The following is a 26,805-nucleotide window of genomic DNA, read 5'->3' as shown; positions in this document are numbered from 1 at the left end:
TGGGTGCTCCGGTTTCCTCCCACATGCCAAAGACTGGCTGCTTGATAGGTTAATTGGCCATTATAAATTGCACCTCGTATAGGGAGGTGGCAGGGAAATATAGGGAAGGTGGGGATGTGGTAGGAATATGGAATTCGTGTCGGATTAGTATAAATGGGTGGTCGATGGTCAGCACAGACTCGGTGGGCCGAAGGGCCTGTTTCACTGCTGTATCACCAAACTAAACTAATCGGTCAACGGGATGCTGTTTTTCGAGCTTGTGTTGATGTTCACTGGAACACTGAGGCAATCCCAGGATAGAGATGTGAGCATGAGAGCAGTGGGCAGTCTTGAAATGGCAAGCAACCGGAAGCTCAGGGTCCTGCTTGCGGACTGAGCCGACGTATTCCGCAAAGCGGTCACCCAGTCTGCATTTGGTCTCCCCAATAAACATGAATATACATGAATTGGATTTAGGCGCCAGTATGTTGCAAAACAAGAAGAAAGAAAAGCACAAATGCCATTAACTCTGACTTTGCAAATGATTCACTGAAAAATTCTTTCATTTGCTGGAAAAGATGACTATTGTGCATCTGAAAATGGGCACCATGGAATTGTGTTGCATACTGACCTGTTTTCCTATATTTGCCTGTCATCTATGCAATTCAATTTGTGTTGGATATTGCTGAGAATCTCATTTCAAGATGAGGGCACAGATATTATTATAATCCTACTGAAAGCCTAAACCTGGAACAAATACTGTGTTACATGGATTGCAACGTTTCGAGGGCTGTGCAGCTAAGGTGAGGAAGACAGGAATGATGTGTTTGATGATTGCGTGGAATGCATTGCAAACTTGGGTTACGTTGCTTGATTTCATTCTACACCTTGAAATTCAGAAGCAAGTGAGGCACCAGGTGGAAACCAACAGCTGTCTCTGTGGAAGAGGGGACATTGCTTCCTAATCTAACCATTTGAACTCTGCAAACATTCTGCTGGATCTGAACTGCACTGTATACCAAGGCCAATTTGTATACTATATAAATTGGCATGCCCAGACTATGCAGAGGACTCCAGGTGGGGTCCAACCAGGACATTATATAGCTGCAGTGAAGCTTCGCCCCCATTATATAACTGCCTCTGTTACGCATTCTACTGCGAGGGTAATCACATTGTTTGTAGCATCTCAGCAAAATAAGGACTCATTTGATCAAAATAAAGAGTTTAAAAACACAAATATGTGTCAGTGCAATCAGTAAATAATGAGAAATGAAATCCAGAACTTGGCAAGAATCCCAAGTGGATGTCTTGGTGTGGTTGGGGAAGGGAATCTTTGTCAATGATGGCACACTGTGCATTAACACTGCAGCAGCTGCTGCACCTCTGACAAACTTAGTTTCTTATGGGAGAGTTTTAAAAAAAGGGAATTGGATAATTGCATGAAAGGAGAGGCAAAGAAAAGCAGAGCTAAGGAAGTGGGCCCAAATGGCAAGTCTTTCAAAAAACTGCCATGGTACGATGGCCTGAATGGACTGGCGATGTGTTGTGCACTGCTGATCGTCCATGGCTGGGTCAATACCTCTGCAGCCTTGCGAAATGTCACAGTGGAATTGCATTTCAATGAAACAAGCACCACAAATCGATTAAGACTGTATAGTTTAACAATACTAGCAGCTTCCTCAGCGCTGCAAGTGTGTTGAGTTTCTGTAGTGTAGTGGTGATCACGTTTACCTCAGACGCAAAAAGGCCCCAGTTCAAAACTGGACAGAAACATTTTCAAAACGAACCCAAACTTCTTCGCAAGAAATATGCAATCATTGACATTCCCCATGAACACAACACAATTTCTCAATGCCCTCTTTCTCTTGCACATTGTGTGCACAATGCCTTGCACTCGCTCCTTTTTCTAGTCCTGATGCTGCAGAAAGTTCCTCAAAACCGAGAAGTGACACTTTATTTGGCTCAGTTTAGAATAGAAACCTGCAACACGAGCTTGCTAAGTAACAGCGAATCTTAGTCTCATTTCAGACGAGGCAAAAGCACATCAGCAATTCACTTTCACCAGCTCCACAGTCGTTGAGACAGGGGCACGCTGCAATATTTTGACCCGCACTGTCCAATTACTCGCTGTCAGCAGCAAGAGGCGTCTGCTGCCTCAATCAACAGGTCACTGGCCATCTCGGGGAGGTAAAATAGCACAACCCGGGCCAAATCTCCCCAGAAACCAAGCACCGGCTCAGCAAAACGTCGGCACATGATATCCGGGTCACTGAACCTCCGAGCAGCTCTGACAGAACACCCAAGTGACTGAAACTTTCTTTGAGTTGCAATGATGAATCTCCGGTGGAAACAAGTTGGGGGAAATTGCTCCTCCTGAACATTTCTTCTTGGGTAAAAGGGGCAAAAATCCTTTTCAATTTAACCACTGCTGCAGCAGATTTTTGGTGTCTTAAGCACCTTGATAACTCAGCTCTTAACATGCAGCCGCAATTATGACAAGGGGTAAAGGTTCATGACACGCAGAGGGGAAAAAGTTATTTAAGTTATGACAGTCGCTCACAGATTTATTAGCGTTTTGTTCAGTCAGTAACAGAGACATACCTGGATTTATTGATGCAGATTAACATAACTATTCAGCGTCACGCAGAGCCGCTAGGAGTACTTTGCCTCCCTTAAAGACGGACACAGCTGATTCTGTAACTGAAGCCAAGGAAACAGGCAGACCTGCCAAATTATCATTTTATTTTGTTCTTCATTCGGCAAGTAACAGGAACACTAACAAGGTGGCGTTGAAAATGAGATGCACTGCGGCTCCGCTCAATATCAAAGCGCTCCTTCATATTGAACTGAGGAAGAATATACATGAATAAAAGCAAAATACTGTGGATGCTGGAAATCTGAAAAAAAAACAAGAAATTCTGGTAATACTCAGCACGACTGGCAGCATCTGTGGAGACAGAAGCAGAGTTAACATTTCGGCTCAGTGACCCTTCTTCAGAACTGGCAAATATTAGAAATGTCAAAGGTTAGAAGCAAGTAAAGCGGGGGTGGAGCAAGAGATAACAAAGGAGAAGGTGTAGATTGGACAAGGCCACAGAATAGCTGACCAGAAGGTCATGGAGCAAAGGCAAACAATATGTTAATGGTGTGTTGAAAGACAAAGCATTAGTACAGAGAGGACTGTTAATGGACTGAAAATTGAACAGCAGCAAGTACAAACAGGAAAAAAAAACAGTGGGTAAGCAAACTGAACAAATGAAGATGAAATAAAATAAACATACAAAAAAATGTAAAAAATGAAAAAAAGAAAAATAACAAAAAATGAAAGTAAAATGGGGGCCCGTCTTGCTCTGGAATTATTGAACTCAATATTCAGTCCGGCACGCTCTCGTGTGCAGTGGTTCACACCGCAGCCTCACAGCTCCAGCGACCCGCTTTCAATTCTGGGCACTGCCTGCGTGGTGTTTGCAAGTTCTCCTTGTGTCTGCGTGGGATTCCTCTGGGTGCTCCGGTTTCCTCCCACATGCCAAAGACTGGCTGCTTGATAGGTTAATTGGCCATTATAAATTGCCCCTCGTATAGGGAGGTGGTGGGAAATATAGGGAAGGTGGGGATGTGGTAGGAATATGGAATTCGTGTCGGATTAGTATAAATGGGTGGTCGATGGTCAGCACAGACTCGGTGGGCCGAAGGGCCTGTTTCACTGCTGTATCACCAAACTAAACTAATCGTTCAACGGGATGCTGTTTTTCGAGCTTGTGTTGATGTTCACTGGAACACTGAGGCAATCCCAGGATAGAGATGTGAGCATGAGAGCAGTGGGCAGTCTTGAAATGGCAAGCAACCGGAAGCTCAGGGTCCTGCTTGCGGACTGAGCCGACGTATTCCGCAAAGCGGTCACCCAGTCTGCGTTTGGTCTCCCCAATAAACATGAATATACATGAATTGGATTTAGGCGCCAGTATGTTGCAAAACAAGAAGAAAGAAAAGCACAAATGCCATTAACTCTGACTTTGCAAATGATTCACTGAAAAATTATTTCATTTGCTGGAAAAGAAGACTATTGTGCATCTGAAAATGGGCACCATGGAATTGTGTTGCATACTGACCTGTTTTCCTATATTTGCCTGACATCTATGCAATTCAATTTGTGTTGGATATTGCTGAGAATCTCATTTCAAGATGAGGGCACAGATATTATTATAATCCTACTGAAAGCCTAAACCTGGAACAAATACTGTGTTACATGGATTGCAACGTTTCGAGGGCTGTGCAGCTAAGGTGAGGAAGACGAGAATGATGTGTTTGATGATTGCGTGGAATGCATTGCAAACTTGGGTTACGTTGCTTGATTTCATTCTACACCTTGAAATTCAGAAACAAGTGAGGCACCAGGTGGAAACCAACAGCTGTCTCTGTGGAAGAGGGGACATGGCTTCCTAATCTAACCATTTGAACTCTGCAAACATTCTGCTGGATCTGAACTGCCCTGTATACCAAGGCCAATTTGTATACTATATAAATTGGCATGCCCAGACTATGCAGAGGACTCCAGGTGGGGTCCAACCAGGACATTATATCGCTGCAGTGAAGCTTCGCCCCCATTATATAACTGCCTCTGTTACGCATTCTACTGCGAGGGTAATCACATTGTATGTAGCATCTCAGCAAAATAAGGACTCATTTGATCAAAATAAAGAGTTTAAAAACACAAATATGTGTCAGTGCAATCAGTAAATAATGAGAAATGAAATCCAGAACTTGGCAAGAATCCCAAGTGGATGTCTTGGTGTGGTTGGGGAAGGGAATCTTTGTCAATGATGGCACACTGTGCATTAACACTGCAGCAGCTGCTGCACCTCTTACAAACTTAGTTTCTTAAGGGAGAGTTTTTAAAAAAGGGAATTGGATAATTGCATGAAAGGAGAGGCAAAGAAAAGCAGAGCTAAGGAAGTGGGCCCAAATGGCAAGTCTTTCATAAAACTGCCATGGTACGATGGCCTGAATGGACTGGCGATGTGTTGTGCACTGCTGATCGTCCATGGCTGGGTCAATACCTCTGCAGCCTTGCGAAATGTCACAGTGGAATTGCATTTCAATGAAACAAGCACCACAAATCGATTAAGACTGTATCGTTTAACAATACTTGCAGCTTCCTCAGCGCTGTAAATGTGTTGAGTTTCTGTAGAGTAGTGGTGATCACGTTTACCTCACACGCAAAAAGGATGCAGTTCGAAACTAGGCAGAAACATTTTCAAAACGAACCCAACTTCTTCGCTAGAAATATGCAATCATTGACATTCCCCATGAACACAACTCAATTTCTCAAAGCCCTCTTTCTCTTGCACATTGTGTGCACAATGCCTTGTACTCGCTCCTTTTTCGAGTCCTGATGCTGCAGAAAGTTCCTCAAAACCGAGCAGTGACACTTTATTTGGCTCAGTTTAGAATAGAAACCTGCAACACGAGCTTGCTGAGTAACAACGAATCTTAGTCTCATTTCAGACGAGGCAAAAGCACATCAGCAATTCACTTTCACCAGCTCCACAGTCGTTGAGACAGGGGCACGCTGCAATATTTTGACCCGCACTGTCCAATTACTCGCTGTCAGCAGCAAGTGGCGTCTGCTGCCTCAATCAACAGGTTACTGGCCATCTCGGGGAGGTAATATAGCACAACCCGGGCCAAATCTCCCCATAAACCAAGCAGCGGCTCAGCAAAACGTAGGCACATGATATCCGGGTCACTGAACCTCCGAGCAGCTCTTCAAGAACACCCAAGTGACTGAAACTTTCTTTGAGTTGCAATGATGAATCTCCGGTGGAATCAAGTTGGGGGAAATTGCTCCTCCTGAACATTTCTTCTTGGGTAAAAGGGGCAAAAATCCTTTTCAATTTAACCACTGCTGCAGCAGATTCTTGGTGTCTTCAGCACCTTGATAACCCAGCTCTTAACATGCAGCCGCAATTATGACAAGGGGTGAAGGTTCATGACACGCAGAGGGGAAAAAGTTATTTAAGTTGTGACAGTCGCTCACAGATTTATTAGCGTTTTGTTCAGTCAGTAACAGAGACATACCTGGATTTATTGATGCAGATTAACATAACTATTCAGTGTCACGCAGAGCCGCAAGGAGTACTTTGCCTCCCTTAAAGACGGACACAGCTGATTCTGTAACTGAAGCTAAGGAAACAGGCAGACCTGCCAAATTATCATTTTATTTTGTTCTTCATTCGGCAAGTAACAGGAACACTAACAAGGTGGCGTTGAAAATGAGATGCACTGCGGCTCCGCTCAATATCAAAGCGCTCCTTCATATTGAACTGAGGAAGAAAATACATGAATAAAAGCAAAATACTGTGGATGCTGGAAATCTGAAATAAAAGCAAGAAATTCTGGAAATACTCAGCACGACTGGCAGCATCTGTGGAGACAGAAGCAGAGTTAACATTTCGGCTCAGTGACCCTTCTTCAGAACTGGCAAATATTAGAAATGTCAAAGGTTAGAAGCAAGTAAAGCGGGGGTGGAGCAAGAGATAACAAAGGAGAAGGTGTAGATTGGACAAGGCCACAGAATAGCTGACCAGAAGGTCATGGAGCAAAGGCAAACAATATGTTAATGGTGTGTTGAAAGACAAAGCATTAGTACAGAGAGGACTGTTAATGGACTGAAAATTGAACAGCAGCAAGTACAAACAGGAAAAAAAACAGTGGGTAAGCAAACTGAACAAACTAAGATGAAATAAAATAAACATACAAAAAAATGTAAAAAATGTAAAAATGAAAAATAACAAAAAATGAAAGTAAAATGGGGGCCCCGTCATGCTCTGGAATTATTGAACTCAATATTCAGTCCGGCACACTCTCGTGTGCAGTGGTTCACACCGCAGCCTCACAGCTCCAGCGACCCGCTTTCAATTCTGGGCACTGCCTGCGTGGTGTTTGTAAGTTCTCCCTGTGTCTGCGTGGGATTCCTCTGGGTGCTCCGGTTTCCTCCCACATGCCAAAGACTGGCTGCTTGATAGGTTAATTGGCCATTATAAATTGCCCCTCGTATAGGGAGGTGGTAGGGAAATATAGGGAAGGTGGGGATGTGGTAGGAATATGGAATTCGTGTCGGATTAGTATAAATGGGTGGTCGATGGTCAGCACAGACTCGGTGGGCCGAAGGGCCTGTTTCACTGCTGCATCACCAAACTAAACTAATCGGTCAACGGGATGCTGTTTTTCGAGCTTGTGTTGATGTTCACTGGAACACTGAGGCAATCCCAGGATAGAGATGTGAGCATGAGAGCAGTGGGCAGTCTTGAAATGGCAAGCAACCGGAAGCTCACGGTCCTGCTTGCGGACTGAGCCGATGTCTTCCGCAAAGCGGTCACCCAGTCTGCGTTTGGTCTCCCCAATAAACATGAATATACATGAATTGGATTTAGGCGCCAGTATGTTGCAAAACAAGAAGAAAGAAAAGCACAAATGCCATTAACTCTGACTTTGCAAATGATTCACTGAAAAATTCTTTCCTTTGCTGGAAAAGATGACTATTGTGCATCTGAAAATGGGCACCATGGAATTGTGTTGCATACTGACCTGTTTTCTTATATTTGCCTGTCATCTGTGCAATTCAATTTGTGTTGGATATTGCTGAGAATCTCATTTCAAGATGAGGGCACAGATATTATTATAATCCTACTGAAAGCCTAAACCTGGAACAAATCCTGTGTTACATGGATTGCAACTTATCGAGGGCTGTGCAGCTAAGGTGAGGAAGACAGGAATGATGTGTTTGATGATTGCGTGGAATGCATTGCAAACTTGGGTTACGTTGCTTGATTTCATTCTACACCTTGAAATTCAGAAACAAGTGAGGCACCAGGTGGAAACCAACAGCTGTCTCTGTGGAAGAGGGGACATAGCTTCCTAATATAACCATTTGAACTCTGCAAACATTCTGCTGGATCTGAACTGCCCTGTATACCAAGGCCAATTTGTATACTATATAAATTGGCATGCCCAGACTATGCAGAGGACTCCAGGTGGGGTCCAACCAGGACATGATATAGCTGCAGTGAAGCTTCGCCCCCATTATATAACTGCCTCTGTTATGCATTCTACTGCGAGGGTAATCACATTGTATGTAGCAACTCAGCAAAATAAGGACTCATTTGATCAAAATAAAGAGTTTAAAAACACAAATATGTGTCAGTGCAATCAGTAAATAATGAGAAATGAAATCCAGAACTTGGCAAGAATCCCAAGTGGATGTCTTGGTGTGGTTGGGGAAGGGAATCTTTGTCAATGATGGCACACTGTGCATTAACACTGCAGCAGCTGCTGCACCTCTTACAAACTTAGTTTCTTAAGGTAGAGTTTAAAAAAAAAGGGAATTGGATAATTGCATGAAAGGAGAGGCAAAGAAAAGCAGAGCTAAGGAAGTGGGCCCAAATGCCAAGACTTTCAAAAAACTGGCAATGGTACGATGGCCTGAATGGACTGGCGATGTGTTGTGCACTGCTGATCGTCCATGGCTGGGTCAATACCTCTGCAGCCTTGCGAAATGTCACAGTGGAATTGCATTTCAATGAAACAAGCAGCACAAATCGATTAAGACTGTACAGTTTAACAATACTTGCAGCTTCCTCAGCGCTGCAACTGTGTTGAGATTCTGTAGTGTAGTGGTGATCACGTTTGCCTCACACGCAAAAGATCCCCAGTTCGAAACTGGGCAGAAACATTTTCAAAACCAACCCGAACATCTTCGCAAGAAATATGCAATAATTGACATTCCCCATTAACACAACACAATTTCTCAAAGCTCTCTTTCTCTTGCACATTGTGTGCACAATGCCTTGCACTCGCTCCTCTTTCTAGTCCTGATGCTGCAGAAAGTTCCTCAAAACCGAGCAGTGACACTTTATTTGGCTCAGATTAGAATAGAAACCTGCAACACGAGCTTGCTAAGTCACAGCGAATCTTAGTCTCATTTCAGACGAGGCAAAAGCACATCAGCAATTCACTTTCACCAGCTCCACAGTCGTTGAGACAGGGGCACGCTGCAATATTTTGACCCGCACTGTCCAATTACTCGCTGTCAGCAGCAAGTGGCGTCTGCTGCCTCAATCAACAGGTTACTGGCCATCTCGGGGAGGTAATATAGCACAACCCGGGCCAAATCTCCGCATCAACCAAGCACCGGCTCAGCAAAACGTCGGCACATGATATCCCGGTCACTGAACCTCCGAGCAGCTCTTCAAGAACACCCAAGTGACTGAAACTTTCTTTGAGTTGCAATGATGAATCTCCGGTGGAAACAAGTTGTGGTAAATTGCTCCTCCTGAACATTTCTTCTTGGGTAAAAGGGGCAAAAATCCTTTTCAATTTAACCACTGCTGCAGCAGATTCTTGGTGTCTTAAGCACCTTGATAACCCAGCTCTTAACATGCAGCCGCAATTATGACAAGGGGTAAAGGTTCATGACACGCAGAGGGGTAAAAGTTATTTAAGTTATGACAGTCGCTCACAGACTTATTAGCGTTTTGTTCATTCAGTAACAGAGACATACCTGGATTTATTGATGCCGATTAACATAATTATTCAGCATCACGCAGAGCCGCTAGGAGTACTTTGCCTCCCTTAAAGACGGACACAGCTGATTCTGTAACTGAAGCTAAGGAAACAGGCAGACCTGCCAAATTATCATTTTTATTTTGTTCTTCATTCGGCAAGTAACAGGAACACTAACAAGGTGGTGTTGAAAATGAGATGCACTGCGGCTCCGCTCAATATCAAAGCGCTCCTTCATATTGAACTGAGGAAGAATATACATGAATAAAAGCAAAATACTGTGGATGCTGGAAATCTGAAATAAAAACAAGAAATTCTGGAAATACTCAGCAGGTCTGGCAGCATCTGTGGAGACAGAAGCAGAGTTAACATTTCGGCTCAGTGACCCTTCTTCAGAACTGGCAAATATTAGAAATGTCAAAGGTTAGAAGCAAGTAAAGCGGGGGTGGAGCAAGAGATAACAAAGGAGAAGGTGTAGATTGGACAAGGCCACAGAATAGCTGACCAGAAGGTCATGGAGCAAAGGCAAACAATATGTTAATGGTGTGTTGAAAGACAAAGCATTAGTACAGAGAGGACTGTTAATGGACTGAAAATTGAACAGCAGCAAGTACAAACAGGAAAAAAAAACAGTGGGTAAGCAAACTGAACAAACTAAGATGAAATAAAATAAACATACAAAAAAATGTAAAAAATGTAAAAATGAAAAATAACAAAAAATGAAAGTAAAATGGGGGCCCCGTCATGCTCTGGAATTATTGAACTCAATATTCAGTCCGGCACGCTCTCGTGTGCAATGGTTCACACCGCAGCCTCACAGCTCCAGCGACCCGCTTTCAATTCTGGGCACTGCCTGCGTGGTGTTTGCAAGTTCTCCCTGTGTCTGCGTGGGATTCCTCTGGGTGCTCCGGTTTCCTCCCACATGCCAAAGACTGGCTGCTTGATAGGTTAATTGGCCATTATAAATTGCCCCTCGTATAGGGAGGTGGTAGGGAAATATAGGGAAGGTGGGGATGTGGTAGGAATATGGAATTCGTGTCGGATTAGTATAAATGGGTGGTCGATGGTCAGCACAGACTCGGTGGGCCGAAGGGCCTGTTTCACTGCTGCATCACCAAACTAAACTAATCGGTCAACGGGATGCTGTTTTTCGAGCTTGTGTTGATGTTCACTGGAACACTGAGGCAATCCCAGGATAGAGATGTGAGCATGAGAGCAGTGGGCAGTCTTGAAATGGCAAGCAACCGGAAGCTCAGGGTCCTGCTTGCGGACTGAGCCGATGTCTTCCGCAAAGCGGTCACCCAGTCTGCGTTTGGTCTCCCCAATAAACATGAATATACATGAATTGGATTTAGGCGCCAGTATGTTGCAAAACAAGAAGAAAGAAAAGCACAAATGCCATTAACTCTGACTTTGCAAATGATTCACTGAAAAATTCTTTCCTTTGCTGGAAAAGATGACTATTGTGCATCTGAAAATGGGCACCATGGAATTGTGTTGCATACTGACCTGTTTTCTTATATTTGCCTGTCATCTGTGCAATTCAATTTGTGTTGGATATTGCTGAGAATCTCATTTCAAGATGAGGGCACAGATATTATTATAATCCTACTGAAAGCCTAAACCTGGAACGAATCCTGTGTTACATGGATTGCAACTTATCGAGGGCTGTGCAGCTAAGGTGAGGAAGACAGGAATGATGTGTTTGATGATTGCGTGGAATGCATTGCAAACTTGGGTTACGTTGCTTGATTTCATTCTACACCTTGAAATTCAGAAACAAGTGAGGCACCAGGTGTAAACCAACAGCTGTCTCTGTGGAAGAGGGGACATAGCTTCCTAATATAACCATTTGAACTCTGCAAACATTCTGCTGGATCTGAACTGCCCTGTATACCAAGGCCAATTTGTATACTATATAAATTGGCATGCCAAGACTATGCAGATGACTCCAGGTGGGGTCCAACCAGGACATGATATAGCTGCAGTGAAGCTTCGCCCCCATTATATAACTGCCTCTGTTATGCATTCTACTGCGAGGGTAATCACATTGTATGTAGCAACTCAGCAAAATAAGGACTCATTTGATCAAAATAAAGAGTTTAAAAACACAAATATGTGTCAGTGCAATCAGTAAATAATGAGAAATGAAATCCAGAAGTTGGCAAGAATCCCAAGTGGATGTCTTGGTGTGGTTGGGGAAGGGAATCTTTGTCAATGATGGCACACTGTGCATTAACACTGCAGCAGCTGCTGCACCTCTTACAAACTTAGTTTCTTAAGGTAGAGTTTAAAAAAAAAGGGAATTGGATAATTGCATGAAAGGAGAGGCAAAGAAAAGCAGAGCTAAGGAAGTGGGCCCAAATGGCAAGTCTTTCAAAAAACTGGCAATGGTACGATGGCCTGAATGGACTGGCGATGTGTTGTGCACTGCTGATCGTCCATGGCTGGGTCAATACCTCTGCAGCCTTGCGAAATGTCACAGTGGAATTGCATTTCAATGAAACAAGCAGCACAAATCGATTAAGACTGTACAGTTTAACAATACTTGCAGCTTCCTCAGCGCTGCAACTGTGTTGAGTTTCTGTAGTGTAGTGGTGATCACGTTTGCCTCAGACGCAAAAGGTCCCCAGTTAGAAACTGGGCAGAAACATTTTCAAAACCAAACCGAACATCTTCGCAAGAAATATGCAATCATTGACATTCCCCATTAACACAACACAATTTCTCAAAGCTCTCTTTCTCTTGCACATTGTGTGCACAATGCCTTGCACTCGCTCCTCTTTCTAGTCCTGATGCTGCAGAAAGTTCCTCAAAACCGAGCAGTGACACTTTATTTGGCTCAGATTAGAATAGAAACCTGCAACACGAGCTTGCTAAGTCACAGCGAATCTTAGTCTCATTTCAGACGAGGCAAAAGCACATCAGCAATTCACTTTCACCAGCTCCACAGTCGTTGAGACAGGGGCACGCTGCAATATTTTGACCCGCACTGTCCAATTACTCGCTGTCAGCAGCAAGTGGCGTCTGCTGCCTCAATCAACAGGTTACTTGCCATCTCGGGGAGGTAAAATAGCACAACCCGGGCCAAATCTCCCCATCAACCAAGCACCGGCTCAGCAAAACGTAGGCACATGATATCCGGGTCACTGAACCTCCGAGCAGCTCTTCAAGAACACCCAAGTGACTGAAACTTTCTTTGAGTTGCAATGATGAATCTCCGGTGGAAACAAGTTGGGGTAAATTGCTCCTCCTGAACATTTCTTCTTGGGTAAAAGGGGCAAAAATCCTTTTCAATTTAACCACTGCTGCAGCAGATTCTTGGTGTCTTAAGCACCTTGATAACCCAGCTCTTAACATGCAGCCGCAATTATGACAAGGGGTAAAGGTTCATGACACGCAGAGCGGTAAAAGTTATTTAAGTTATGACAGTCTCTCACAGACTTATTAGCGTTTTGTTCAGTCAGTAACAGAGACATACCTGGATTTATTGATGCAGAATAACATAACTATTCAGCATCACGCAGAGCCGCTAGGAGTACTTTGCCTCCCTTAAAGACGGACACAGCTGATTCTGTAACTGAAGCTAAGGAAACAGGCAGACCTGCCAAATTATCATTTTTATTTTGTTCTTCATTCGGCAAGTAACAGGAACACTAACAAGGTGGCGTTGAAAATGAGATGCACTGCGGCTCCGCTCAATATCAAAGCGCTCCTTCATATTGAACTGAGGAAGAATATACATGAATAAAAGCAAAATACTGTGGATGCTGGAAATCTGAAATAAAAACAAGAAATTCTGGAAATACTCAGCACGACTGGCAGCATCTGTGGAGACAGAAGCAGAGTTAACATTTCGGCTCAGTGACCCTTCTTCAGAACTGGCAAATATTAGAAATGTCAAAGGTTAGAAGCAAGTAAAGCGGGGGTGGAGCAAGAGATAACAAAGGAGAAGGTGTAGATTGGACAAGGCCACAGAATAGCTGACCAGAAGGTCATGGAGCAAAGGCAAACAATATGTTAATGGTGTGTTGAAAGACAAAGCATTAGTACAGAGAGGACTGTTAATGGACTGAAAATTGAACAGCAGCAAGTACAAACAGGAAAAAAAACAGTGGGTAAGCAAACTGAACAAACTAAGATGAAATAAAATAAACATACAAAAAAATGTAAAAAATGTAAAAATGAAAAATAACAAAAAATGAAAGTAAAATGGGGGCCCCGTCATGCTCTGGAATTATTGAACTCAATATTCAGTCCGGCACGCTCTCATGTGCAGTGGTTCACACCGCAGCCTCACAGCTCCAGCGACCCGCTTTCAATTCTGGGCACTGCCTGCGTGGTGTTTGCAAGTTCTCCCTGTGTCTGCGTGGGATTCCTCTGGGTGCACCGGTTTCCTCCCACATGCCAAAGACTGGCTGCTTGATAGGTTAATTGGCCATTATAAATTGCCCCTCGTATAGGGAGGTGGTAGGGAAATATAGGGAAGGTGGGGATGTGGTAGGAATATGGAATTCGTGTCGGATTAGTATAAATGGGTGGTCGATGGTCAGCACAGACTCGGTGGGCCGAAGGGCCTGTTTCACTGCTGCATCACCAAACTAAACTAATCGGTCAACGGGATGCTGTTTTTCGAGCTTGTGTTGATGTTCACTGGAACACTGAGGCAATCCCAGGATAGAGATGTGAGCATGAGAGCAGTGGGCAGTCTTGAAATGGCAAGCAACCGGAAGCTCAGGGTCCTGCTTGCGGACTGAGCCGATGTCTTCCGCAAAGCGGTCACCCAGTCTGCGTTTGGTCTCCCCAATAAACATGAATATACATGAATTGGATTTAGGCGCCAGTATGTTGCAAAACAAGAAGAAAGAAAAGCACAAATGCCATTAACTCTGACTTTGCAAATGATTCACTGAAAAATTCTTTCCTTTGCTGGAAAAGATGACTATTGTGCATCTGAAAATGGGCACCATGGAATTGTGTTGCATACTGACCTGTTTTCTTATATTTGCCTGTCATCTGTGCAATTCAATTTGTGTTGGATATTGCTGAGAATCTCATTTCAAGATGAGGGCACAGATATTATTATAATCCTACTGAAAGCCTAAACCTGGAACGAATCCTGTGTTACATGGATTGCAACTTATCGAGGGCTGTGCAGCTAAGGTGAGGAAGACAGGAATGATGTGTTTGATGATTGCGTGGAATGCATTGCAAACTTGGGTTACGTTGCTTGATTTCATTCTACACCTTGAAATTCAGAAACAAGTGAGGCACCAGGTGTAAACCAACAGCTGTCTCTGTGGAAGAGGGGACATAGCTTCCTAATATAACCATTTGAACTCTGCAAACATTCTGCTGGATCTGAACTGCCCTGTATACCAAGGCCAATTTGTATACTATATAAATTGGCATGCCCAGACTATGCAGATGACTCCAGGTGGGGTCCAACCAGGACATGATATAGCTGCAGTGAAGCTTCGCCCCCATTATATAACTGCCTCTGTTATGCATTCTACTGCGAGGGTAATCACATTGTATGTAGCAACTCAGCAAAATAAGGACTCATTTGATCAAAATAAAGAGTTTAAAAACACAAATATGTGTCAGTGCAATCAGTAAATAATGAGAAATGAAATCCAGAAGTTGGCAAGAATCCCAAGTGGATGTCTTGGTGTGGTTGGGGAAGGGAATCTTTGTCAATGATGGCACACTGTGCATTAACACTGCAGCAGCTGCTGCACCTCTTACAAACTTAGTTTCTTAAGGTAGAGTTTAAAAAAAAAGGGAATTGGATAATTGCATGAAAGGAGAGGCAAAGAAAAGCAGAGCTAAGGAAGTGGGCCCAAATGGCAAGTCTTTCAAAAAACTGGCAATGGTACGATGGCCTGAATGGACTGGCGATGTGTTGTGCACTGCTGATCGTCCATGGCTGGGTCAATACCTCTGCAGCCTTGCGAAATGTCACAGTGGAATTGCATTTCAATGAAACAAGCAGCACAAATAGATTAAGACTGTACAGTTTAACAATACTTGCAGCTTCCTCAGCGCTGCAACTGTGTTGAGTTTCTGTAGTGTAGTGGTGATCACGTTTGCCTCACACGCAAAAGGTCCCCAGTTCGAAACTGGGCAGAAACATTTTCAAAACCAACCCGAACATCTTCGCAAGAAATATGCAATCATTGACATTCCCCATTAACACAACACAATTTCTCAAAGCTCTCTTTCTCTTGCACATTGTGTGCACAATGCCTTGCACTCGCTCCTCTTTCTAGTCCTGATGTTGCAGAAAGTTCCTCAAAACCGAGCAGTGACACTTTATTTGGCTCAGATTAGAATAGAAACCTGCAACACGAGCTTGCTAAATCACAGCGAATCTTAGTCTCATTTCAGACGAGGCAAAAGCACATCAGCAATTCACTTTCACCAGCTCCACAGTCGTTGAGACTGGGGCACGCTGCAATATTTTGACCCGCACTGTCCAATTACTCGCTGTCAGCAGCAAGTGGCGTCTGCTGCCTCAATCAACAGGTTACTTGCCATCTCGGGGAGGTAATATAGCACAACCCGGGCCAAATCTCCCCATAAACCAAGCAGCGGCTCAGCAAAACGGAGGCACATGATATCCGGGTCACTGAACCTCCGAGCAGCTCTTCAAGAACACCCAAGTGACTGAAACTTTCTTTGAGTTGCAATGATGAATCTCCGGTGGAAACAAGTTGGGGGAAATTGCTCCTCCTGAACATTTCTTCTTGGGTAAAAGGGGCAAAAATCCTTTTCAATTTAACCACTGCTGCAGCAGATTCTTGGTGTCTTAAGCACCTTGATAACCCAGCTCTTAACATGCAGCCGCAATTATGACAATGGGTAAAGGTTCATGACACGCAGAGGGGAAAAAGTTATTTAAGTTGTGACAGTCGCTCACAGACTTATTAGCGTTTTGTTCATTCAGTAACAGAGACATACCTGGATTTATTGATGCCGATTAACATAACTATTCAGCATCACGCAGAGCCGCTAGGAGTACTTTGCCTCCCTTAAAGACGGACACAGCTGATTCTGTAACTGAAGCTAAGGAAACAGGCAGACCTGCCAAATTATCATTTTTATTTTGTTCTTCATTCGGCAAGTAACAGGAACACTAACAAGGTGGCGTTGAAAATGAGATGCACTGCGGCTCCGCTCAATATCAAAGCGCTCCTTCATATTGAACTGAGGAAGAATATACATGAATAAAAGCAAAATACTGTGGATGCTGGAAATCTGAAATAAAAACAAGAAATTCTGGAAATACTCAGCAGGTCTGGCAGCATCTGTGGAGACAGAAGCAGAGTTAACATTTCGGCTCAGTGACCCTTCTTCAGAACTGGCAAATATTAGAAATGTCAAAGGTTAGAAGCAAGTAAAGCGGGGGTGGAGCAAGAGATAACAAAGGAGAAGGTGTAGATTGGACAAGGCCACAGAATAGCTGACCAGAAGGTCATGGAGCAAAGGCAAACAATATGTTAATGGTGTGTTGAAAGACAAAGCATTAGTACAGAGAGGACTGTTAATGGACTGAAAATTGAACAGCAGCAAGTACAAACAGGAAAAAAAAACAGTGGGTAAGCAAACTGAACAAACTAAGATGAAATAAAATAAACATACAAAAAAATGTAAAAAATGTAAAAATGAAAAATAACAAAAAATGAAAGTAAAATGGGGGCCCCGTCATGCTCTGGAATTATTGAACTCAATATTCAGTCCGGCACACTCTCGTGTGCAGTGGTTCACACCGCAGCCTCACAGCTCCAGCGACCCGCTTTCAATTCTGGGCACTGCCTGCGTGGTGTTTGCAAGTTCTCCCTGTGTCTGCGTGGGATTCCTCTGGGTGCTCCGGTTTCCTCCCACATGCCAAAGACTGGCTGCTTGATAGGTTAATTGGCCATTATAAATTGCCCCTCGTATAGGGAGGTGGTAGGGAAATATAGGGAAGGTGGGGATGTGGTAGGAATATGGAATTCGTGTCGGATTAGTATAAATGGGTGGTCGATGGTCAGCACAGACTCGGTGGGCCGAAGGGCCTGTTTCACTGCTGCATCACCAAACTAAACTAATCGGTCAACGGGATGCTGTTTTTCGAGCTTGTGTTGATGTTCACTGGAACACTGAGGCAATCCCAGGATAGAGATGTGAGCATGAGAGCAGTGGGCAGTCTTGAAATGGCAAGCAACCGGAAGCTCAGGGTCCTGCTTGCGGACTGAGCCGATGTCTTCCGCAAAGCGGTCACCCAGTCTGCGTTTGGTCTCCCCAATAAACATGAATATACATGAATTGGATTTAGGCGCCAGTATGTTGCAAAACAAGAAGAAAGAAAAGCACAAATGCCATTAACTCTGACTTTGCAAATGATTCACTGAAAAATTCTTTCCTTTGCTGGAAAAGATGACTATTGTGCATCTGAAAATGGGCACCATGGAATTGTGTTGCATACTGACCTGTTTTCTTATATTTGCCTGTCATCTGTGCAATTCAATTTGTGTTGGATATTGCTGAGAATCTCATTTCAAGATGAGGGCACAGATATTATTATAATCCTACTGAAAGCCTAAACCTGGAACGAATCCTGTGTTACATGGATTGCAACTTATCGAGGGCTGTGCAGCTAAGGTGAGGAAGACAGGAATGATGTGTTTGATGATTGCGTGGAATGCATTGCAAACTTGGGTTACGTTGCTTGATTTCATTCTACACCTTGAAATTCAGAAACAAGTGAGGCACCAGGTGTAAACCAACAGCTGTCTCTGTGGAAGAGGGGACATAGCTTCCTAATATAACCATTTGAACTCTGCAAACATTCTGCTGGATCTGAACTGCCCTGTATACCAAGGCCAATTTGTATACTATATAAATTGGCATGCCAAGACTATGCAGATGACTCCAGGTGGGGTCCAACCAGGACATGATATAGCTGCAGTGAAGCTTCGCCCCCATTATATAACTGCCTCTGTTATGCATTCTACTGCGAGGGTAATCACATTGTATGTAGCAACTCAGCAAAATAAGGACTCATTTGATCAAAATAAAGAGTTTAAAAACACAAATATGTGTCAGTGCAATCAGTAAATAATGAGAAATGAAATCCAGAAGTTGGCAAGAATCCCAAGTGGATGTCTTGGTGTGGTTGGGGAAGGGAATCTTTGTCAATGATGGCACACTGTGCATTAACACTGCAGCAGCTGCTGCACCTCTTACAAACTTAGTTTCTTAAGGTAGAGTTTAAAAAAAAAGGGAATTGGATAATTGCATGAAAGGAGAGGCAAAGAAAAGCAGAGCTAAGGAAGTGGGCCCAAATGGCAAGTCTTTCAAAAAACTGGCAATGGTACGATGGCCTGAATGGACTGGCGATGTGTTGTGCACTGCTGATCGTCCATGGCTGGGTCAATACCTCTGCAGCCTTGCGAAATGTCACAGTGGAATTGCATTTCAATGAAACAAGCAGCACAAATCGATTAAGACTGTACAGTTTAACAATACTTGCAGCTTCCTCAGCGCTGCAACTGTGTTGAGTTTCTGTAGTGTAGTGGTGATCACGTTTGCCTCAGACGCAAAAGGTCCCCAGTTAGAAACTGGGCAGAAACATTTTCAAAACCAACCCGAACATCTTCGCAAGAAATATGCAATCATTGACATTCCCCATTAACACAACACAATTTCTCAAAGCTCTCTTTCTCTTGCACATTGTGTGCACAATGCCTTGCACTCGCTCCTCTTTCTAGTCCTGATGCTGCAGAAAGTTCCTCAAAACCGAGCAGTGACACTTTATTTGGCTCAGATTAGAATAGAAACCTGCAACACGAGCTTGCTAAGTCACAGCGAATCTTAGTCTCATTTCAGACGAGGCAAAAGCACATCAGCAATTCACTTTCACCAGCTCCACAGTCGTTGAGACAGGGGCACGCTGCAATATTTTGACCCGCACTGTCCAATTACTCGCTGTCAGCAGCAAGTGGCGTCTGCTGCCTCAATCAACAGGTTACTTGCCATCTCGGGGAGGTAAAATAGCACAACCCGGGCCAAATCTCCCCATCAACCAAGCACCGGCTCAGCAAAACGTAGGCACATGATATCCGGGTCACTGAACCTCCGAGCAGCTCTTCAAGAACACCCAAGTGACTGAAACTTTCTTTGAGTTGCAATGATGAATCTCCGGTGGAAACAAGTTGGGGTAAATTGCTCCTCCTGAACATTTCTTCTTGGGTAAAAGGGGCAAAAATCCTTTTCAATTTAACCACTGCTGCAGCAGATTCTTGGTGTCTTAAGCACCTTGATAACCCAGCTCTTAACATGCAGCCGCAATTATGACAAGGGGTAAAGGTTCATGACACGCAGAGCGGTAAAAGTTATTTAAGTTATGACAGTCTCTCACAGACTTATTAGCGTTTTGTTCAGTCAGTAACAGAGACATACCTGGATTTATTGATGCAGAATAACATAACTATTCAGCATCACGCAGAGCCGCTAGGAGTACTTTGCCTCCCTTAAAGACGGACACAGCTGATTCTGTAACTGAAGCTAAGGAAACAGGCAGACCTGCCAAATTATCATTTTTATTTTGTTCTTCATTCGGCAAGTAACAGGAACACTAACAAGGTGGCGTTGAAAATGAGATGCACTGCGGCTCCGCTCAATATCAAAGCGCTCCTTCATATTGAACTGAGGAAGAATATACATGAATAAAAGCAAAATACTGTGGATGCTGGAAATCTGAAATAAAAACAAGAAATTCTGGAAATACTCAGCACGACTGGCAGCATCTGTGGAGACAGAAGCAGAGTTAACATTTCGGCTCAGTGACCCTTCTTCAGAACTGGCAAATATTAGAAATGTCAAAGGTTAGAAGCAAGTAAAGCGGGGGTGGAGCAAGAGATAACAAAGGAGAAGGTGTAGATTGGACAAGGCCACAGAATAGCTGACCAGAAGGTCATGGAGCAAAGGCAAACAATATGTTAATGGTGTGTTGAAAGACAAAGCATTAGTACAGAGAGGACTGTTAATGGACTGAAAATTGAACAGCAGCAAGTACAAACAGGAAAAAAAACAGTGGGTAAGCAAACTGAACAAACTAAGATGAAATAAAATAAACATACAAAAAAATGTAAAAAATGTAAAAATGAAAAATAACAAAAAATGAAAGTAAAATGGGGGCCCCGTCATGCTCTGGAATTATTGAACTCAATATTCAGTCCGGCACGCTCTCATGTGCAGTGGTTCACACCGCAGCCTCACAGCTCCAGCGACCCGCTTTCAATTCTGGGCACTGCCTGCGTGGTGTTTGCAAGTTCTCCCTGTGTCTGCGTGGGATTCCTCTGGGTGCACCGGTTTCCTCCCACATGCCAAAGACTGGCTGCTTGATAGGTTAATTGGCCATTATAAATTGCCCCTCGTATAGGGAGGTGGTAGGGAAATATAGGGAAGGTGGGGATGTGGTAGGAATATGGAATTCGTGTCGGATTAGTATAAATGGGTGGTCGATGGTCAGCACAGACTCGGTGGGCCGAAGGGCCTGTTTCACTGCTGCATCACCAAACTAAACTAATCGGTCAACGGGATGCTGTTTTTCGAGCTTGTGTTGATGTTCACTGGAACACTGAGGCAATCCCAGGATAGAGATGTGAGCATGAGAGCAGTGGGCAGTCTTGAAATGGCAAGCAACCGGAAGCTCAGGGTCCTGCTTGCGGACTGAGCCGATGTCTTCCGCAAAGCGGTCACCCAGTCTGCGTTTGGTCTCCCCAATAAACATGAATATACATGAATTGGATTTAGGCGCCAGTATGTTGCAAAACAAGAAGAAAGAAAAGCACAAATGCCATTAACTCTGACTTTGCAAATGATTCACTGAAAAATTCTTTCCTTTGCTGGAAAAGATGACTATTGTGCATCTGAAAATGGGCACCATGGAATTGTGTTGCATACTGACCTGTTTTCTTATATTTGCCTGTCATCTGTGCAATTCAATTTGTGTTGGATATTGCTGAGAATCTCATTTCAAGATGAGGGCACAGATATTATTATAATCCTACTGAAAGCCTAAACCTGGAACGAATCCTGTGTTACATGGATTGCAACTTATCGAGGGCTGTGCAGCTAAGGTGAGGAAGACAGGAATGATGTGTTTGATGATTGCGTGGAATGCATTGCAAACTTGGGTTACGTTGCTTGATTTCATTCTACACCTTGAAATTCAGAAACAAGTGAGGCACCAGGTGTAAACCAACAGCTGTCTCTGTGGAAGAGGGGACATAGCTTCCTAATATAACCATTTGAACTCTGCAAACATTCTGCTGGATCTGAACTGCCCTGTATACCAAGGCCAATTTGTATACTATATAAATTGGCATGCCCAGACTATGCAGATGACTCCAGGTGGGGTCCAACCAGGACATGATATAGCTGCAGTGAAGCTTCGCCCCCATTATATAACTGCCTCTGTTATGCATTCTACTGCGAGGGTAATCACATTGTATGTAGCAACTCAGCAAAATAAGGACTCATTTGATCAAAATAAAGAGTTTAAAAACACAAATATGTGTCAGTGCAATCAGTAAATAATGAGAAATGAAATCCAGAAGTTGGCAAGAATCCCAAGTGGATGTCTTGGTGTGGTTGGGGAAGGGAATCTTTGTCAATGATGGCACACTGTGCATTAACACTGCAGCAGCTGCTGCACCTCTTACAAACTTAGTTTCTTAAGGTAGAGTTTAAAAAAAAAGGGATTGGATAATTGCATGAAAGGAGAGGCAAAGAAAAGCAGAGCTAAGGAAGTGGGCCCAAATGGCAAGTCTTTCAAAAAACTGGCAATGGTACGATGGCCTGAATGGACTGGCGATGTGTTGTGCACTGCTGATCGTCCATGGCTGGGTCAATACCTCTGCAGCCTTGCGAAATGTCACAGTGGAATTGCATTTCAATGAAACAAGCAGCACAAATAGATTAAGACTGTACAGTTTAACAATACTTGCAGCTTCCTCAGCGCTGCAACTGTGTTGAGTTTCTGTAGTGTAGTGGTGATCACGTTTGCCTCACACGCAAAAGGTCCCCAGTTCGAAACTGGGCAGAAACATTTTCAAAACCAACCCGAACATCTTCGCAAGAAATATGCAATCATTGACATTCCCCATTAACACAACACAATTTCTCAAAGCTCTCTTTCTCTTGCACATTGTGTGCACAATGCCTTGCACTCGCTCCTCTTTCTAGTCCTGATGTTGCAGAAAGTTCCTCAAAACCGAGCAGTGACACTTTATTTGGCTCAGATTAGAATAGAAACCTGCAACACGAGCTTGCTAAATCACAGCGAATCTTAGTCTCATTTCAGACGAGGCAAAAGCACATCAGCAATTCACTTTCACCAGCTCCACAGTCGTTGAGACTGGGGCACGCTGCAATATTTTGACCCGCACTGTCCAATTACTCGCTGTCAGCAGCAAGTGGCGTCTGCTGCCTCAATCAACAGGTTACTTGCCATCTCGGGGAGGTAATATAGCACAACCCGGGCCAAATCTCCCCATAAACCAAGCAGCGGCTCAGCAAAACGGAGGCACATGATATCCGGGTCACTGAACCTCCGAGCAGCTCTTCAAGACCACCCAAGTGACTGAAACTTTCTTTGAGTTGCAATGATGAATCTCCGGTGGAAACAAGTTGGGGGAAATTGCTCCTCCTGAACATTTCTTCTTGGGTAAAAGGGGCAAAAATCCTTTTCAATTTAACCACTGCTGCAGCAGATTCTTGGTGTCTTAAGCACCTTGATAACCCAGCTCTTAACATGCAGCCGCAATTATGACAAGGGGTAAAGGTTCATGACACGCAGAGGGGAAAAAGTTATTTAAGTTGTGACAGTCGCTCACAGACTTATTAGCGTTTTGTTCAGTCAGTAACAGAGACATACCTGGATTTATTGATGCAGATTAACATAACTATTCAGCGTCACGCAGAGCCGCTAGGAGTACTTTGCCTCCCTTAAAGACGGACACGGCTGATTCTGTAACTGAAGCTAAGGAAACAGGCAGACCTGCCAAATTATTATTTTTATTTTGTTCTTCATTCGGCAAGTAACAGGAACACTAACAAGGTGGCGTTGAAAATGAGATGCACTGCGGCTCCGCTCAATATCAAAGCGCTCCTTCATATTGAACTGAGGAAGAATATACATGAATAAAAGCAAAATACTGTGGATGCTGGAAATCTGAAATAAAAACAAGAAATTCTGGAAATACTCAGCACGACTGGCAGCATCTGTGGAGACAGAAGCAGAGTTAACATTTCGGCTCAGTGACCCTTCTTCAGAACTGGCAAATATTAGAAATGTCAAAGGTTAGAAGCAAGTAAAGCGGGGGTGGAGCAAGAGATAACAAAGGAGAAGGTGTAGATTGGACAAGGCCACAGAATAGCTGACCAGAAGGTCATGGAGCAAAGGCAAACAATATGTTAATGGTGTGTTGAAAGACAAAGCATTAGTACAGAGAGGACTGTTAATGGACTGAAAATTGAACAGCAGCAAGTACAAACAGGAAAAAAAACAGTGGGTAAGCAAACTGAACAAACTAAGATGAAATAAAATAAACATACAAAAAAATGTAAAAAATGTAAAAATGAAAAATAACAAAAAATGAAAGTAAAATGGGGGCCCCGTCATGCTCTGGAATTATTGAACTCAATATTCAGTCCGGCACGCTCTCGTGTGCAGTGGTTCACACCGCAGCCTCACAGCTCCAGCGACCCGCTTTCAATTCTGGGCACTGCCTGTGTGGTGTTTGCAAGTTCTCCCTGTGTCTGCGTGGGATTCCTCTGGGTGCTCCGGTTTCCTCCCACATGCCAAAGACTGGCTGCTTGATAGGTTAATTGGCCATTATAAATTGCCCCTCGTAATGGGAGGTGGCAGGGAAATATCGGGAAGGTGGGGATGTGGTAGGAATATGAAATTCGTGTCGGATTAGTATAAATGGGTGGTCGATGGTCAGCACAGACTCGGTGGGCCGAAGGGCCTGTTTCACTGCTGTATCACCAAACTAAACTAATCGGTCAACGGGATGCTGTTTTTCGAGCTTGTGTTGATGTTCACTGGAACACTGAGGCAATCCCAGGATAGAGATGTGAGCATGAGAGCAGTGGGCAGTTTTGAAATGGCAAGCAACCGGAAGCTCAGGGTCCTGCTTGCGGACTGAGCAGACGTATTCCGCAAAGCGGTCACCCAGTCTGCGTTTGGTCTCCCCAATAAACATGAATATACATGAATTGGATTTAGGCGCCAGTATGTTGCAAAACAAGAAGAAAGAAAAGCACAAATGCCATTAACTCTGACTTTGAAAATGATTCACTGAAAAATTCTTTCATTTGCTGGAAAAGATGACTATTGTGCATCTGAAAATGGGCACCATGGAATTGTGTTGCATACTGACCTGTTTTCCTATATTTGCCTGTCATCTATGCAATTCAATTTGTGTTGGATATTGCTGAGAATCTCATTTCAAGATGAGGGCACAGATATTATTATAATACGGCTGAAAGCCTAAACCTGGAACAAATACTGTGTTACATGGATTGCAACGTTTCGAGGGCTGTGCAGCTAAGGTGAGGAAGACAGGAATGATGTGTTTGACGATTGCGTGGAATGCATTGCAAACTTGGGTTACGTTGCTTGATTTCATTCTACACCTTGAAATTCAGAAACAAGTGAGGCACCAGGTGGAAACCAACAGCTGTCTCTGTGGAAGAGGGGACATGGCTTCCTAATCTAACCATTTGAACTCTGCAAACATTCTGCTGGATCTGAACTGCCCTGTATACCAAGGCCAATTTGTATACTATATAAATTGGCATGCCCAGACTATGCAGAGGACTCCAGGTGGGGTTCAACCAGGACATTATATAGCTGCAGTGAAGCTTCGCCCCCATTATGTAACTGCCTCTGTTACGCATTCTACTGCGAGGGTAATCACATTGTATGTAGCAACTGAGCAAAATAAGGACTCATTTGATCAAAATAAAGAGTTTAAAAACACAAATATGTGTCAGTGCAATCAGTAAATAATGAGAAATGAAATCCAGAAGTTGGCAAGAATCCCAAGTGGATGTCTTGGTGTGGTTGGGGAAGGGAATCTTTGTCAATGATGGCACACTGTGCATTAAAACTGCAGCAGCTGCTGCACCTCTTACAAACTTAGTTTCTTAAGGGAGAGTTTTAAAAAAAGGGAATTGGATAATTGCATGAAAGGAGAGGCAAACAAAAGCAGAGCGAAGGAAGTGGGCCCAAATGGCAAGTCTTTCATAAAACTGCCACGGTACGATGGCCTGAATGGACTGGCGATGTGTTGTGCACTGCTGATCGTCCATGGCTGGGTCAATACCTCTGCAGCCTTGCGAAATGTCACAGTGGAATTGCATTTCAATGAAACAAGCACCACAAATCGATTAAGACTGTACAGTTTAACAATACTTGCAGCTTCCTCAGCGCTGTAAGTGTGTTGAGTTTCTGTAGTGTAGTGGTGATCACGTTTGCCTCACAAGCAAAAGATCCCCAGTTCGAAACTGGGCAGAAACATTTTCAAAACGAACCCAAACTTCTTCGCTCGAAACATGCAATCATTGACATTCCCCATGAACACAACACAATTTCTCAAAGCCCTCTTTCTCTTGCAACTTGTGTGCACAATGCCTTGCACTGGCTCCTTTTTCGAGTCCTGATGCTGCAGAAAGTTCCGCAAAACCGAGCAGTGACACTTTATTTGGCTCAGATAAGAATAGAAACCTGCAACACGAGCTTGCTAAGTAACAGCGAATCTTAGTCTCATTTCAGACGAGGCAAAAGCACATCAGCAATTCACTTTCACCAGCTCCACAGTCATTGAGACAGGGGCACGCTGCAATATTTTGACCCGCACTGTCCAATTACTCGCTGTCAGCAGCAAGAGGCGTCTGCTGCCTCAATCAACAGGTTACTGGCCATCTCGGGGAGGTAAAATAGCACAACCCGGGCCAAATCTCACCATCAACCAAGCACCGGCTCAGCAAAACGTAGGCACATGATATCCGGGTCACTGAACCTCCGAGCAGCTCTTCAAGAACACCCAAGTGACTGAAACTTTCTTTGAGTTGCAATGATGAATCTCCGGTGGAAACAAGTTGGGGGAAATTGCTCCTAGTGAACATTTCTTCTTGGGTAAAAGGGGCAAAAATCCTTTTCAATTTAACCACTGCTGCAGCAGATTCTTGGTGTCTTAAGCACCT

At 43.8% G+C, this 26,805-nt stretch overlaps 7 non-coding genes across 7 annotated transcripts; all 7 read left to right on the top strand.

Moving 5' to 3' along the window:
* Positions 1-1,679: 1,679 nt before the first annotated feature.
* On the top strand, positions 1,680-1,752 carry trnal-cag (transfer RNA leucine (anticodon CAG)). Its single transcript has one exon. It is a non-coding gene; the product is annotated as a tRNA-Leu (tRNA).
* Positions 1,753-8,637: 6,885 nt separating this feature from the next.
* trnav-cac (transfer RNA valine (anticodon CAC)) lies at positions 8,638-8,710 on the top strand. Its single transcript has one exon. It is a non-coding gene; the product is annotated as a tRNA-Val (tRNA).
* Positions 8,711-12,120: 3,410 nt separating this feature from the next.
* On the top strand, positions 12,121-12,193 carry trnal-cag (transfer RNA leucine (anticodon CAG)). Its single transcript has one exon. It is a non-coding gene; the product is annotated as a tRNA-Leu (tRNA).
* Positions 12,194-15,602: 3,409 nt separating this feature from the next.
* trnav-cac (transfer RNA valine (anticodon CAC)) lies at positions 15,603-15,675 on the top strand. Its single transcript has one exon. It is a non-coding gene; the product is annotated as a tRNA-Val (tRNA).
* Positions 15,676-19,085: 3,410 nt separating this feature from the next.
* Positions 19,086-19,158, top strand: trnal-cag (transfer RNA leucine (anticodon CAG)). Its single transcript has one exon. It is a non-coding gene; the product is annotated as a tRNA-Leu (tRNA).
* Positions 19,159-22,566: 3,408 nt separating this feature from the next.
* On the top strand, positions 22,567-22,639 carry trnav-cac (transfer RNA valine (anticodon CAC)). Its single transcript has one exon. It is a non-coding gene; the product is annotated as a tRNA-Val (tRNA).
* A 3,407-nt stretch (positions 22,640-26,046) lies between these two features.
* On the top strand, positions 26,047-26,119 carry trnav-cac (transfer RNA valine (anticodon CAC)). The gene has a single exon. It is a non-coding gene; the product is annotated as a tRNA-Val (tRNA).
* Positions 26,120-26,805: the final 686 nt, after the last annotated feature.

This window comes from Heterodontus francisci, chromosome 22, assembly GCF_036365525.1.
Source record: "Heterodontus francisci isolate sHetFra1 chromosome 22, sHetFra1.hap1, whole genome shotgun sequence".
Classification (NCBI taxonomy): Eukaryota; Metazoa; Chordata; class Chondrichthyes; order Heterodontiformes; family Heterodontidae; genus Heterodontus; species Heterodontus francisci.
Note: the sequence above shows the minus strand (reverse complement) of the source record. Positions and strands in the feature narration are given on the sequence as shown.